Source organism: Pediculus humanus, genomic scaffold, assembly GCF_000006295.1.
Source record: "Pediculus humanus corporis 1103172108296 genomic scaffold, whole genome shotgun sequence".
Taxonomy (NCBI): domain Eukaryota; kingdom Metazoa; phylum Arthropoda; class Insecta; order Psocodea; family Pediculidae; genus Pediculus; species Pediculus humanus.
Genome location: NW_002987865.1, coordinates 492,960 through 499,311, shown reverse-complemented (window position 1 = coordinate 499,311; position 6,352 = coordinate 492,960). Strand labels below are relative to the sequence as shown.

The following is a 6,352-nucleotide window of genomic DNA, read 5'->3' as shown; positions in this document are numbered from 1 at the left end:
ATGCTAATGGGTTTAAACTCTATCTCTCTCTCTTTCTCTCATTTTCTCTCTCTTTTTAGTAAAGATAGAGAAAAAAAAAAAAGAAAGAAAAATTCAAAAATTTTTTTCTTTTTTTTTATAATAGATTTTAAATGAAAAAAAAAGAGAAATAAAACAAAACAGACTAAATAAATAAAAGAAAGAGAGAGAGAGAGAAGGTAAATAAAATAATAATGAAAAGAGTAACAAAAAAAAACAAAACAAAAAAAAAAACAACGAACTCTAAATGATTTTTATTCTTTTTTTTTTTTAAATTTATAAACAATAAATAAATAAAATCAAATAAATTAAAATAATGAATAATAATTTATTTATTTATTTATGTATTATTTATTTGTTTGTTAAACAAAACATTTTCAATTATTATTATTATTATTACTATAAATTAAACAAAATCAAAGAAATTTCCAAAATTTAATTTCACCAATGAATTAATATACGAACAAAATAAATATAAATGACAAACGATTTTAAAAAAAGAAAGAAAAACGAATTAAATGACGTGGCTCATTTTCATTGGTCAATAACCAACCAATCACATTCAAGATTCATTTTTTTAAAAAATAAATTCACATTTTAAAAAAAAATTTTTAAATAAAAACGAATTAAATGACGTGGCGCAATTTCATTGGCTATCACAATCGCGAATCGATTTACAAACGACGTGGCCCATTTTCATTGGCTAACAATCAACCAATCACATTCAAGATTCATTTTTTTAAAAAATAAATTTACATTTAAAAAAAATTTTTAAATAAAAACGAATTAAATGACGTGGCGCAATTTCATTGGCTATCACAATCGCGAATCGATTTACAAACGACGTGGCCCATTTTCATTGGCTAACAATCAACCAATCACATTCAAGATTCATTTTTTTTTTTTTTATTAAATTTACGTGAAGCGGAGGAAAATATATTCCGATGATAAAAATTGAATAAAATCAAATAAAAAAAAAAAAAAAATTTTTTTTCAAAAGTTCATAAATAAGCATGTGTGTGTGTTTGTGCATGTTATCACGTTATCGGTTTTATCAAAACCGGAAATTTATTTTAAAATTTACCCCCCCCCTCCAAAAAAAAAAAACCGTCCCAGAGTTTTATTTATTATTTCGTTATTAAAAAACCTCTTCATTAAACAAAAAAAATCATCGTAATCAAAATATTTTTTTTTCCCATAATGTTTAGTCATTTTTTTCCTCTTTTTCCTCATTTTCATTAAAAATAATAGTAATAATAATAATTTTGCAAACAGTAGCATATTTTAATAATGACTAATTAAAAATTTTCCTTTTTTTATCGATTTAAAAAAAAAAAAGCGTTAACACAACAAAAAAACAAAAAAAAAAATATGGAAAAAAGTAAAAAAAAAAATTTTCTTTTTTAAAACAAAAAAGAAAAAGTCACGTTTTTTTAAAAAAAGAAAGAAAAAACCCCATTATTATTATTATTAATATCAAATTTTAAAACAATGTAGTTTAATCAGATGAAAAAACGTAAAAAAGAAAAGAAAAGAAAGGAAACAATAAAAATGTAGAGAGAGAGAGAGAGAAAGAGAAAGAGGAAAATAAAAAGAAAAATAAAAGAAAAATTTTAATTTTTTTTTTTTTCCCCGTGTAACATTTTAAATTTTATTTTTCAAAATGGATGCTGCGAATAAAAAAAAAAAAAAATTTTTTTTTTTAAAAAAAAAAAAAAAAACTAACTATTTTCAAAAATTAATAACTTTTGTAATTATTTTCGCATATCACAAAAGATATTTTTAAAAAAAAAAAGAGAGAGAGAGAGAGAGAAAAAGAAAAGTTTTCCAACAATTCATTCAGGTAATTTTATAAAACAAAAAAAAAAAAAAAAAAAATTTTCATCATCCAGGAAAATTAAAAACTCTAGAAACAGGTCATACGTTCAAAAAATCATTTTTCTTTTTTCCTTCCCTTTTTTTTAAACAAAAATTTTCCAACGTTCGCGTATGTAAAAAAAAAAAAAAAAATCAAATTATAAATCATGCGGGGTGTTATTTTAACCAATCGAAAACGATTACGTCATTTTAAACATTTCTGATTGGTTTAAAATTTATCACGTGGTTAATCATACGTAATCCGAATCGTCGACGACATTTTTTCTAACCTGTAACATTAATTATTAATATAAATAAATAAATAAAAATATTTAACAGTTTTTTTTGTTTTAAACAAATAAATTTATTTATTTATTTCCTTTTTGTATTAAGAATTTTAAATAAATAAACAAAACAAAAAAAGAAAAAGAAAACGGTTAAATTTTAACGTGAAATTAAAATTAATAAAAAATTAAAACGAGGAAAAAGTGGGGGGGGGAGAAAAAACGTTATTAGAATTACGCCGACGGTTACTTATTTTAATTACAAAATATATATTTGTTTTTCTACAAAAAAAAAAAGGTTTTTAAAAAAAATTTTCTTTTTTTATTTTGTAAATTAAAATCCGGAAAATTATTAAATATTTGATTTAAGTTTTCTTTTTTTTTAAAAAAAAATATATTCCTTTCTAGTGAATGGATTTCTTTTCGAAAAAAAAAAGTAACGGAAATAATTACACGAGTCTCAGGTGTAATAAAATAATATAAAATTCGACACGTTTCCGACGCGTATTTAAAATTATTATTATTATTATTATTATTATTATTATTATTATTATTATCAGTAAAGACATCATCCCGCGTTTTGTTAATGTAAAGAGGGAAAATTCCCTCTTTCCTCCCCTCCCTTCTTTTTATTATTTCGTTCGTTTTGTATGTGTAACCCTCGAATCCTCCTCCTCCTCATCATGTTATTTCATGGTTTCTCTTTTTTTCTTCTGCTTATTTTTTTTTTTTTTTTAATGAAATCCCATTTATTGACGTCAATCTGTCTCTTATGGTAAATTCGAATTTGCGCAATAAAATTTCCCTCCCCCCCCTTTCCTCCTCTTTTTTTTTTTAAATAAATTTTCAATTGAAATTTTGTTAAATAAAAAAAATTTTTTTTTTTTTTTTTTTATTACCGAGCATCTATTTTTTTCTTCATGTTTCACTCCCACTCCCACCCCCTCCAGCACCCTCGCTCCTCATTTTCCACTTTTCCCCGCTCCTCCCAAACCACCCACGACGTAATTTAAATCCGCCTTTTCTTTCGTTTTCTTTTATTTTAAAATATTTAAAAATTATTATTATTATTACTATTATTTAATTTTTTCATTTAAAAATAAATTATGGCGGATCGTTATTTGTTTATATTTATTTATTTATTTATTTATTTATTTATTATTCACTGGAGAAACGATAATAATAAAAATTTTTTCTAATAAATCATATCGTAAAAAAAAAAGAATATTAATTTAATCCGACATAAACACACACACACACACACAAACATCGACGTCGGAAAATTTTTTTTATACGACGATAATAATAATAATATTTTTATCATTCGAAATAAATGATTTAAAAAAAAAAACGTAAAAAATAAAGATTTTATTTAAATTCTCCTCCTCCTCCTCCTTCTCTTCCATTTTTTTTTTTTTTTTAAACTTTTCTTCTTTAAAAAAGTTTTAAATTTAAAATCAAAAAGAAAAAAGAAAAAAAGAAAAAGGAAAAAGAAAGAAAGAAAGAATGAAAAGAAAATTTTTTTTTTTTTTTTGAACCTTAAAAAGTTAATATATATATATTTTCAAACGAGGTGAAAACGATAAAGGATAAAGATAATAATAATATTCAAAAAAAAGACAGAAAGAAAGAGAAAGAAAAAATTTTCTTTTTAGAAAATCAAATGGAAAATTTTATTTTCTTTCCGCCATATTTAATTTTACCTTATAACAAAATTTCTGTCTCTTTCGCGAAATGTTTTTTTTTTTTTTTTAATGGCGGATAATTTTCAATTTTCGATTTTGGCGGATTGAGGAGTAGGGAAGAGAGGGGAAAAGGGGAGGGGAGGTGAGGGGAGCATCGTAGTTTTCTTCGACATTATAAAAAACGGAAATAAATTAAGTAATGATAAACACAAAATTAATAAATAAACAAAATTTGACATTTTTACGTGTGACATTATAAAACCGGAAAAAGGAACTTTTATGTAAACCGCAAGGTACTCAATAACCTTAATTAACCTTTTAACCTTTAATTTGAGTCATAACCTTTGGGTAAATAAGATGATTATTTTAAAGTTGCGTATATATATATATTAGAGGGTTACCGAAAAATTTTAATTTCATGCGCGTGATAACAACCGCCGAATAACGATTTTTTTTTCTTTTTTTTTTTTTTAATGGAATTTTTTCGGTCGCTGGAGAAAAAAAAAAAAGGAAAAAAATTTAAACAAAAGTCAATTTATGGAATCGATGGAAAGGATGAAAAATAAAAACCGGATACAATAACAACAACGACAGCAACCTTTTTTCTGTGGCTTTTTAAAAAAATCCCAAATTTAAATTTTGGGTTCGGTTAGAGAGAGAGAGAGAGAGAGAAAGACATTTTGTAAAAAAAATTTTTTTTTTTTTTATTTTAAGGTTCGGAAAACACGTTTACCGTTTTTGGTTTTCAAAATTTTCCAGCGTTAATCCTATTATGGGAGATTAAAGGGGTATTAAATTGGGGGGTTTTACAATTTCCCGCACTTTTCGCGTGATATAAAAAAAATTTTTCTCTTTTTTACTTCTTTTTAAAAAAACATGCGTTTTCCAAATAATAATAATAATAATAATAATAATAATAATAATAATAATAATAATAATAATAATAAAAATTTCGAATTCCCGACTTTTTTTTTTTTTTTTGAAAAAAAAAAAATTTAAATTATATTTTGGAAAAGTTTTGAAAAAGAAAATTTATAAAAAATATTATAAATCAAATTAATAATTTATAAAAATTTTTTAAAAGTTTTTTTTTTTCATTTCTAAATGAAAAACTCTAATGATAATAATAATAATAATAATAATTATTATTATTATTTATTTTTTTCGGAAACAAAAAAATGAAAAAATTGAAATATTTTCCCCCTTTTTTCCAAAAATCAATTTTATAAGTCGCCCACGTAAAAAAAAAAAAAAAAAAAAAAAAAAAAAATCACATATAGATAAACACGTATGAAAAAGGTCAACGAACCCCCCTTTTTTTTATTTATTTATTTTTTTTTCTCCCCAGATAAAAGGAAAAAGTCATAATTTTTAGAAACTGGAGCCAGTCGCACACGTTCGTTGATTTTTTTTTTTTGATAAAAAAAAAAAAAATTCGAAATGATTTTTTTTTCGCTTCCGTTTCTTCGTAATTTCCCTTTTTCCTCCCCATTTTTTTTTTTATAAATCAAATTCAAAATGGCGGTAAAAATTTTTCAAAATTAAACAAAAAAAAAAATTATTATTTATTACTCGTCGAAGTGAAATTTTCCAAGAATTATTATTACTATTATTATTATTATTATAATTTGAAAAACAAAAAAAAAAAAAGAAAAATATTAAATATAAAATTAATAAAAATTAATTTTCAGTTCATTTTCCACGCCGCCATATTGTAATTTTACAGAAAACCGGAAACAGATTTTTGTTTCAAATTTGTCGATAAAATTAAATTTTTTATTTTTTTTTGGCCCTTTTTTTTAAGTTAAAAAAATAATAATAATAATAATTACTAAGAAAAAAAATTTATTTTGAAAACAAAATTAAAAAAAAAAAAAAAAAAAACAACTTCCGGTTAAGTTCCAAAAAAAAAGGAAAATTTTTTTGACGTATAATTTTCTTAATTAGTCGTTTAAAATTCCTGGAAACGCGTTTTTCAAAAAATTTATTTTTAATAAAGCAAAAAAAAAAGTATAACGATCATAATAATAACGATAATGAGAGCGTGAGAGAGAGCGAGAGAGAGAGAAAGAGAGAGAGAGAGATGGAAAATAATTTAATTGACGTTGAAGTAAAAAGGAAAACTATTGCCAAAATGCTGTCGTCATTTGAGTGCCTTTTTTTTTTAAATGCGTCGCCTTGTAATTGGAACCAACATCGTAATTAAACGTCCTAATTAGTGAAAAACTGGAATCGCACGGAATCTAATTAACCGTTTTTTTTTTCTCTCTCTCTCTCTCTCTCTTTCTCTCTTTTTAAAAAGTATAATAAATTTAAAAAATAAACGTTTTTTTTTTTTTTTTTTTTTTTTTGGATTCTTTTGACACGATCGATTCGTTTCTTGGAAAGTAAATAATAATAATAACGAACGAACGAAACGTTTTTCAATTTTTTTTTTTTTTTTTTTTTAATTCCACGGGAAAAAAGGGATTTCCGTTAAATTTTTTTTTTTTTGGGAAAACCCGGGTA

General features: G+C 23.1%; 1 protein-coding gene across 1 annotated transcript in view; it reads right to left on the bottom strand.

The window, feature by feature from the left end:
• The window catches only part of Phum_PHUM556800 (Regulator of G-protein signaling, putative), a gene marked incomplete at both ends in the record, with an annotated part of 13,679 nt that overhangs the window by 5,143 nt on the left and 2,184 nt on the right, over positions 1 to 6,352 (bottom strand). The gene's annotated exons all lie outside the window — the stretch shown is intronic.